This window comes from Bos grunniens, chromosome 14, assembly GCF_055505025.1.
Source record: "Bos grunniens cultivar Pamir isolate PY7600 chromosome 14, Bosgru_T2T1.0, whole genome shotgun sequence".
In the NCBI taxonomy this organism is placed as follows: domain Eukaryota; kingdom Metazoa; phylum Chordata; class Mammalia; order Artiodactyla; family Bovidae; genus Bos; species Bos grunniens.
Genome location: NC_141178.1, coordinates 10,445,193 through 10,455,811, shown reverse-complemented (window position 1 = coordinate 10,455,811; position 10,619 = coordinate 10,445,193).

Sequence of the window (10,619 nt, the reverse complement as noted above, 5' to 3'; positions counted from 1 at the left end):
TAAAATTTCTTTACAGTAATTTTAAAGGGGGCTTCCCAGGTGGCTCAGTGGTGAAGAATCTGCCTGCCAATGCAGGAGATTCAGAAGATGTGGATTTGATCCCTGGATCGGGAGGATCCCTTGGAGGAGAAAATGGGAACCCACTCCAGTATTCTATAGTATTTTAAAGGGCTTTCAGAAATACAAATACATATGCTCATGCCACAACATTTAGCCCAAAGTCTCAACTTCTGTTGGCTTTAGCTGCTCACATTTTGCTGCTAATTCTATTAAACAAATTCATAAAACAAAGGAACTGTAGGGTGAGCAGTGAAAAAGAAATGACATTCATCAAGTGATGTTTCTCTGACAAGCACAATGCTAGGTGCTTCCCACACAAAATCCTATCAGAACCTTACAATCCTCATGATGTTCTATAATGGCCATTTTACAGATGGGGACTGAAGCTCATAAAAATTTAGTAATTTGGCAAAAATCACAAAGCTAGCCACTGGAAGAACTAAGACTCCATTTTTTTTGGTTTGTTTTTTAAATTAACTTATTTATTTTTTTTCATTTTCTGTTAAATGGTTTATTATCATTTTTTAAATTTTATTTTATTTTTAAACTTTACAATATTGTATTGGTTCTGCCAAACTTATTTATTTTAATTGGAGGCTAATTACTTTACAATACTGTAGTGGTTTTTGCCATACATTGACATAAGACTTCAGTTTGAAGCCTATGTTCTCAGTGCATCAGCAATTGTCCTGCAGGTAATTTCTCTAAGAGGTAAGGGGATGTCTCAGAATGTCAACTTATACCACCATTGTTGAACAAAATTAGAAGCATCGGATGTTTCATGAAGATTCAAAACTATTTTCATATTAAGTACTGTCTCAAAGATTTTGTCTTAAAAGACTTGCCTGTCTCTCTTTAGAAATTACTTTTGCTTGACTGATTGGTGGGGGAAGGGAAAGCTATCTGGGTGCTTTGCCTTGAGGTGTATAGTTTGGTTTTGCTGTTTAACTCTTTAATATCCACTGAGTTGCTATAAAATCATAAGGCATTCTTAGGGAAGCGGGAAAGCAAGATGTTACCATGCTTAGAGATCTGGCTGAAAAATAAGAGCCTTCCTTAGATGAAATTCCAAGAAAGCAAAGCTTCAGCTGTTAATCCTCGAATCAGAGAGCCATAGTCTCAAGCTGAAAATGAAGGGAGGGTTGAAAACATCCAGTCCAGAGCCTGGGGGGTTGATAAGACAGAGCTGAGAATGGAAATGTGAGGGAGACTCTCTAACCATCTTCTTCATTAGCTGCTCTTTGCCTGAGGTCATGAGGGGTGCAATGTGCTGGGTTTTATGTGTGTTCACTTGTTCACCTCTGTTTATCCCACTGGTTCAGTGATTTGCCACATACACTTACTGCAAATTAGAGCTTTGTTCGCTTGGTCTCCTCCAAGTATCCTCGGCTGCCTTAGGAATACAGAGTTAGTGCTGGCATCCATGTTTTAGCTGTCTATGTAGAATCTTCTCCTTTAATCTGACGACTCATTGCCCTTCTGAGAGGCCTTATATAACTTTATAAAGGAGACACATTCCTCACTTTTCCATTTCTTTTTCTGTGTCTTGCGATATCATCTCCTTACCTTATCCCTATCCTGAACAGACTCACATACACAACAGAATATGGGTGTAAATCAAACACTTCATCCCCAAATGCCCTAAATTATGCACAGGAAACAAGTTCCTCTCCTCAGTGGTAAACCTTCCATTTTCTTCCAGCAAATTCTCTTCTAAGCAAGCCTGTATGTCCTCATTTCCCTTCTATTTAAAGGAGACTTCATTCAGAATAGCCTTTTTTATCTTCGGGGAATATGCTGCTGGATTCCAAAATGCATTCGGTCTTTCATTATGATTTATAAAGACACATATGCACAAATATAGTTAATATATTAAATAAAGACTATAATGCACTTCTATAGACATTGTTATGGCATAGAGTTGAGAGGGCTAATTTTACTTGACACTGTCTTTTAGCAGAGCAGAAATAATGTTACACTTAGCACGCCATGTGTCAAGGATAAAGGGTGGAGAAGATAAAAATACACAAGGGTAAGAATCTGTGACAACACAGTCTCATGACATACGGCTTTATTATTACTCTCAGTAAGAATATTGATAGGGTAGAAAATATTTTTGCACTGGGATATCCCTGTAATTATTTCTCAGCTGCATTATACTATGAAAAACAAGTATTTGTTATGTTTCATACTGAAAATAAGAGGAAAAAAACCCAAAAGTATCAGAATAAAATGAGATTAATGCCCTGACTGAAGGCATTGTTTCACCAAGTGTTATAAAGCTGATGAAAAAGGCTGATGCAAAATCCCCAGTGTTACAGGACTGGGAATGCTCTGGGGACGGAAAGTCGATTATGGTCTTTTCACCTTTGTCTTGTTGATGCTAAATGCAGAGTAGGTTTATAAGTTAGAAACTGCTGAGGCTGTGTGAGGCCAGTTGAGCAAGCTCTGTGAAATGATTTACGGTGATCTCAGGCCACTTGTTTGTAGGCAAGAGCCACATTTCACTTGCGACTGGTGTAAATAGTTCTCATGACAGTGCCTCTGTTGGTTTTCCCCATTTTTGCATCATTAGTCAACATTTTCTGAGAATGATTCTTTTACTTCCTGGGCAATAAAAGAAGCTGTTATTATTGATTACGTATAATGTGCCAAGTTCTGTTTTTGACACTTGACTCCTGTTATTTCTAATCCTTAAGACAATCCTGCAAAATGCACATTATTCTCATTTTACCCAAAAAGGGACTGAGGTTAAAAAGGATTAAACAACATAACTAATAAGTAATAGAAGCACATTGCAAACACCTTCACTAGCCTCAGAATCCTGCACAGTTTCTACTAAATTAACATATACTTGCATTTTAAATGTCACCTGGAAAAAATTTTGTCCTTTTTATAATGATGTCTATAAAATACCATGATTTTGATCCTAGGGACCAGGTGCCAAGTACATCAAGATACCTTCCTCCATAGTGTAAGTGAAGATATTTGTAGAAATTTAACATAACTGATGTATGCAGAGTACATCATGAGAAATGCTGGGCTGGAGGAAGCACAAGCTGGAATCAAGATTGCCGGGAGAAATATCAATAACCTCAGATATGCAGATGAAACCACCCTTATGGCAGAAAGTGAAGAGAAACTAAAGAGCCTCTTGATGAAAGTGAAAGAGGAGAGTGAAAAAGTTGGCTTAAAGCTCAACATTCAGAAAACGAAGATCATGGCATCTGGTCCCATCACTTCATGGGAAATAGATGGGGAAACAGTGTAAACAGTGTCAGACTTTATTTTTTGGGCTCCAAAATCACTGCAGATGGTGACTGCAGCCATGAAATTAAAAGATGCTTACTCCTTGGAAGAAAAGTTAGGATCAACCTAGATAGCATATTCAAAAGCAGAGACATTACTTTGCCAACAAAGGTCCTTCTAGTCAAGACTATGGTTTTTCCTGTGGTCATGTATGGATGTCAGAGTTGGACTATAAAGAAAGCTGAGTACAGAAGAACTGATGCTTTTGAACTGTGGTGTTGGAGAAGACTCTTGAGAGTCCCTTGGACTGCAAAGAGATCCAGCCAGTTCATCCTAAAGGAAATCAGTCATGCGTGTTTATTGGAAGGACTGATTTTGAAGCTGAAACTCCAATACTTTGGCCACCTGATGCTAAGAGCTGACTCATTTGAAAAGACCCTGATGCTGGGAAATACTAAAGGCAGGAGGAGAAGGGGACGACAGAGGATGAGATGGTTGGATGGCATCACCGACTCAATGGGCATGGGTTTGGGTAGATTCATGCAGTTGGTGATGGATAGGGAGGCCTGGCGTGCTGCTGTTCGTGGGGTCGCAGACAGTCGGACACGACTGAGCGACTGAACTGAACTGAACTGGTCTTCCCAGTGGTGCTAGTGGTAAAGAACCCACCTGCCAATCTGAGAGACATTAGAAACTTGGGTTCTGTCCCTGAGTCAGGAAGATCCCCTGGAGGAGGGCATGGCAACTCACTCCAGTATTCTTGCCTGGAGAATCCCATGGATGGAGGAAACTGGTGGGCTCTGTTCCATAGAGTCACAGAGTCAGACATGACTGAAGTGACTTAGCACGTACACCCAAAGAAAATTAACTTTATATTTTTAAAAAATGAGTAAGAGACACATGAAAAATTACAGACAAATGGAAGCAAACCTAGAGCAGGGCAATCAAAACAGTGAGCAGCCCTAAAACCACATAACAAGTGTAGTTAGCGAATAAACCAGGAGTGTTTAGTTTGGAGAAGAATCAATTCAGATGGCGTTTTGTCATTTCTATCAATATTTGAAAGGCAGACATAAGGGAAAAAAACTTGACCTGTGCGTATATGTCCAAATGGGTAAAAAAAAAAAAAAAAAAAAAAGGAGAACTTTGAAAGGTCCAGGTCAGCAATAAACAGGAACTTTTTAAGAACCAATTTTTAGATGGAACAGGCAGCCTAAAGAAGTAGCAAATTCTCGACTTTTAAAGGCGGGTAGGAAAAAGCCTGCCTGTCAGCTAAAGGAATTAAATACAATGACCTGCAGAATCCAAACAGTGATTCAAACAGATTTCCTTTAAACTTTTCTTTCAGTCCTGACTGGAAATTGGCAATCCTGATGCTTCTTGCCAAATGTGTGCCACGAACACTTTGAGATAGAATTAAACTGGCACTCATGAGTGCTCACAGTAGTTTCTTGATAATAAAATTGAGTGACTTCATCAAAGTGCTCAGAACTTCTTCCCTTTTCTGTTTCATTCATGTTCAGGTTCACGTGTCCCGCCACAGGGTTTTAGGCCCAAACGGTTAATTAATGCTCAGTCAGCACAGCCCCTATGTTGATGGCTGACTTCTGTATTTGTGTCAGCGATGAAGAAAGTGACAGACTGAATAGAAAAATCTGGACAGGGTGTGAGAAATAATGCAGGATGTGAGCCCTACACCTGGTGCGCTCACCGGTCAGGACATACCCTTCCGCCTTCTGTCCAGAGCTTCTATTTTACAAGCTTTCTGTGCATTTCTGTTTTGCTGCACACAGCCTTGAGCCAGGGACAGCAGTGCATGCTAAAATGCTTCTCTGCTACAGGCATTGACTGATTTCCTTCATGTGTGACTGCCAGCTCTTATTAAAAAGAAAAAGACAAAGTCAGAGCATATCATAGCGTTCAAACCACAGAAGACTGTTAGGTTCCTTTTGCATCCTTGAAGAAGAGGCTTAAGAACAGTTAAAACAAGGCAAACTAAAACTGGTCTACTTTTAATGAAGAAGAGGCTTAAGAACAGTTAAAACAAGGCAAACTAAAACTGGTCTACTTTTAATGAGTCAGGTTAATTATGGTCATAAGCTGCATAGCTCCAATTTTATGAAAGAAGAAGGAAGTTCTGCAGGTACATTTTTTCCTCAATGCTGGAAACTGATAGAGTTGTTGGATCTACCTAAGCTACCTTCTTCTGGTTTAGCACTGCAAAGATACTGCAACAATATATTTTTAAAAGAAATTCATCGCTAGACATCAACACCTGTACTTAAATTCTGCTTAGGCAGGGTATTTCTTTACTGTGATTAAAAACTTTTCTAAAGCTGCTTCTGCCAGGGTGACTTTTCCCTTTGTTTGTGATAACTCTGGATAATCCAGTAACTGTGTGTGCATAAACACACATCCAAGTCTATTTTTATGGAGAACACTTTGCACTTCACCCTCATCAACTCTCACATGCGCTCCATATATTTCTGAACATGTAAACACTGTCACGGGACCTATAAACTGTTGTTCTTCTAGGTGAACAGACATCAATTATTTTCTTCTATTGTGTTTTTCTTGGAGAGAGAAGAACTAGAGCTTATCCAGAAAGCATTTTTTTTTCTTGAGAGTAAATGAATTGAATGAAAAAATCTCAAAATACTTTGGCCTAATTTCTGTATTTGTTTAGTTGCTTTAGTATGCATGCCGATTAAATGCTGAATAAAACCTTTAGCCAAAGAACAATAAAATGTCCTGTCTATAAGAACTGTTAAGAACCAATACAGCCTTCCTTTGTGTTTAAGAACCAGGTGATGAGACCTTGTATTTGCTCAGATTGTGATCTCTGGGATGATTCTTCAGATACAGAGAGGAAAAAAAGTATGTATTGGAAAGCATTACTGAAAAAGTAAAATTGCGGAGACTATATATTTTTTGCCAGGAGGAGTCCTTTCTGGAGAAATACCTCCTAGTTTCCTCCCCTCTCCCTTTCCCAAGATCTGCAGTGCACTTTCAGCTACGCTGTCTTTTTGCTTCTGAGAAAGCACCTTCCTTTTTCTGTGTGTGCCTGTGCATGGGAGACACATATGTGTATATAAACCTGTGTCTTAAAAAACTGTCTATACGATCAAGCCAAATACAGAATTCTCATCATAAATTAGACTCAGAATTCCCACTTCATGAATGATATGATCCTCCCCTGTTTGGTTCTTTGAGTACGTGGTGAGATTCAATGAGACAAAGTAAACATTTATGTGTATATGTGTTTGAACTGCTTTGCTGAAAGACAATCAGTATTTTAAACTATTCCTATCAGGACACCTGAATCTCAAATACACAGCAAACTCTCAGAAGATCCTGAAAACTACCTCCAAGATATCCTGCCCATCGGGAGTTAAGAAACAACAAGGTTATTTCTTGGGGGGTGGGGGGGGGCGGGAATTGTGCTGCTTTGGCAACGTTTTGACAGTGAGAATTCTCCAGGTTCTTAATCCCCACAGCCTGCTTCTACCCAGCCTCAACATAACCAAACTGCTGTTCAATTACATAATGGCCATTTTAATTACTATTTTGTTTAAGTCAAAACTCATATGAGGTCCCACAAAGCTAATTTTGATCAGGAAGGTAAAAGGTAGGTAGCTCCAAAAGGCGGCTTTCCCTGCAACGCCACATGGGTCTGGGTTTTAGGTGGCTCTCTGTTTCTCCCTCCTCATTTAGCAGGTCTCTTGCCATTTTATTTCAATTATTACCAAAAGCTACCCATGCAGGAATAGTTCCATAAAACTGAAAATTGCAGTTAAGTTCACATCTTAACAGCATTTCAAGTGCGCATTGTAACAGAGACTCCCAGTAATCAAGTTGCAGGAAGGCTGTTATAATAGTCTTTCTCTCTCTCTCAATTGCAGCAGGAAAGGCAGATGTGGAAATTATGAGTAATGTAATTGATGATCTTTAAAGCTTTTAAATACCCAAGCTCTCAACAATCAAGATCTATTTGAGTTCAGAATCTAATAAGAAGTAAATACAATAGATTTCAATAAGACATTTTATCAAGAGCTCTGCAGCTCTCTCCCTCCTTCTGCTTTTATGGGCAACATTATCATCTCATCAGCAGACAAGTTGGAGAATTTTATTGTGACACATAATCATTTTTAGTTCATCATATTTCTCCTTTCCTTGTGCAGTTTTTTAAAAAAAATAAAGTTTGCTCATTAAACACACCATTTCAGAGGATTTTGTCCCTATTAGATCTAATAGGAAAGGAAGCAGAGTGTTGTTAAAACAAGCTGTTTATTGACAACTAATTTATTGTCTTCCATGGTAGGAGGCTCTATAAAACACATCAATGTGTTAAAAATAATACCAGTAAGATATCTTCTAGATACCTAGGTTCACAAAGCCTAGCTAGTGACAATTATTTCCAAATTCACCCTGCGATACATTTACTAGCCTGACTCCAAATAACTTGCATGCCATTAAGAGTTAATTCAAATGCCACATTAAATACACCTCAATATTATTTTCGTTAATATGCAAATCATTCATAATATCAGGGTGATCTTACATTCAGTGGGAATAGCAATAATGCCTGCTTAATGATGTATTCATCAGTGCCGTAGGTGTCTTCATACTATTACTATTATATATTGTTTTCAGAAACAGACTTGACTACAAAGAAAATTGTATTGTCTCAGCAATAATGGTTTCAAAAATTTTTTTTCCCTCTTTTGGTGGAAAAATACCTTTGTTAAGCACACAGAAATACTGGTAATCTTTCCAGTGCTACCTTTTCACATCCAGATGTATCGCTACCACTAACCTGGCTTCTGAGATCTGGAATTATTATCATTACATTTTCACCACATAGGAAACACACACACACACACAATGGCTTGTTATTTTGTTTACTTAGGGGGAAAAATCATTTTGCATTTCTGTCATTTTTTTCCTCCTGCATTTCCTAATAAGACAATAGGGAAATCATTTATAGATGGTGGTTTTCCTAGCCTGAAACAAAACAAAAAAAGGTGTGTGAGAATGAATAAATAATTTCTTGTGAAATAATGCAAAGTTTTTGTAGCAACAATAACTTAAAATATAAATTAGCGTTTACTTTTCTGAACATGTTTTTTCACTTTCCAGTGGAGCAAAAAAGATAAAAATAGCTTATGGAGAGGGAAATGTGAAATTTGATCATGACTGCTCTATCTAGTTTAAAAACTTGTACTGTGATAATCAAATAAATCAGCAAAATCTCCAAAGGGCTTTTACATAGCTCTGCCTCTTGCATTTATGGCTTTATTTTATGCAAAATGTAATCATTACATATTTCAAAATTCCAAATTAATTCTAAATATATATTTTTAAAAAATCTTCTTGTGATTGTAAGCCCTAGGTTAAACCACGAACCATGCCAAACCATAATGCCTTTCATCACAAAGCTGACTTTCAATCAGAAACCTTCCTGACTTGGTTGTGCACTCAGCTCCAGATGACAGGAAGAGCACATCGATTGATTATAAATAACATTCAAATTACATGTATAGATATGAAAGAGGAGGATAAAAGAAGCGGAAGAACGCTCCCCTCTTCCAAAGCTCACCGCCCTAGGATTTCCCAGAGATAAGAATTAAAGCTAACTAAAGGATCTTTTGGAAACAGGATTGTTTTGCCATGGATGAGGGATTACTGATTGGCTTTTTAACTTCAGCTTTTCCAAATAGTTTTTCAGTTATTTAATTTACTCTACATGGAGTCTATTGATTATTCAAGTTGGCAGTCAATTTTATAGGGCACCCCGCTGTTTCTTTGCTTAATGTAGTCAATGATTGTAATTGCTTGATCAGTGCAGCCCATGAAATAGGTTTTGTGTCTTTTTTTACAATGCATTGATGGCTTTATCTGATGCAGCCTTGGCAGGGCCGGGTTTTACAGCACTACCCGGAACTCCCAGAGGTCTCTAGATTAATGGCTATGGCGAGCTGCTGATGCTGCTCTCCAGAATGTATTCACACATCTGGCATGCCGCACTTGGCGCCGGCGCCAGCTTTGTGTTGCGCAGTTACAGAATCTCTCACCAGTGCCTAGTTAACTGTTTTCACTAAGGGAATGAGATAAAAAGCCATCCAGAGAGCTCTTGGCACCCACTCTCTGTCACTGTAGTCACACATTAAAAAATTTTTTCAGTCTTTTTTTTTTTTTTTTAAGAGGCAAATGATGTATGGAAACAACAAATTACGTGGAATGTTTATGTTTTGAACTCTGTTTGGATTCTGAAAAGCATCCCATGGGTGTTCGGATTTCCTGTAAACCAACAAACAGCCCTCCTCCTTCCCTTCGCCGCCGCCTACCCTTGGATGAGAAAACGATAGCATGAAACGCATCCAAGTTTTCTGTACAAGCTGACAGGGGCTTTAGATTTTGAGAGAAAGGTGGATAGCAGAACCACACGTATGAAAAAGCAGCCTGAGCCACCCTCCACCGCTCATTACAATAAAGGTAATTCTCCTGTCCTTCAGTGAATCAGGTGAAACTGCCCAGGCATCATTTCCCTGGGCCTGCACGTCAGTATTTCATATTTGGTACAATTTGAATTGCATTATTAGACATGTAAAATGTAGTTTTAATAAGTAGAGGAAGAAAAAGTAATGAAATATGCAACAGAGTTGCGTAAATCCATGGACAATATAATTATATAGTACACATGCATGATTTACAATGCCCAGGACGACACCCACCAAAAAAGGAAAAGTGGGGTAGATTTTTTTTAGACCAACTAGACTCTGAGTTGATTTTCTCGGCAGAGTTTGACATTGAAACTGGACAGGTGTAGTTTCTTTATTAATACTTTTCTCTCCGAGTAATAAACTATAAATGAATAATGCATCTCTGAGAAGGAAAAGTCTACTTAGAAGACAGAAAATAATACTTTAAATTCCTTGGTCTACGTGGAATCAAAATTTCCATTAAAGTAAGAAACAGTGTAAGAATACCATATATGTATGCAATACTAACTGCCGCCTGTATGCAAGAAAAATATTTAACTTTACTGAAAGTAACCATTCTCATGTTTAGATTTTATCATCATTGTGTGTGATGTCATCGCTAGGATAATTTTGCTAGCATCATTTCACTATTAATTCAGATTTTAATACCTTTGTAAGAGAAGACTCTCCAGCAAATTCCCTCGCTCCCTCTTTATGTTCCTGGCCTTTAGACACACTCTAAATATATTTTACCCATTGCATACATAGCCCTATATATTATCCAACTCTCTTTCCTTATACAGAATGTTATTTAATCAGCCGAACAGA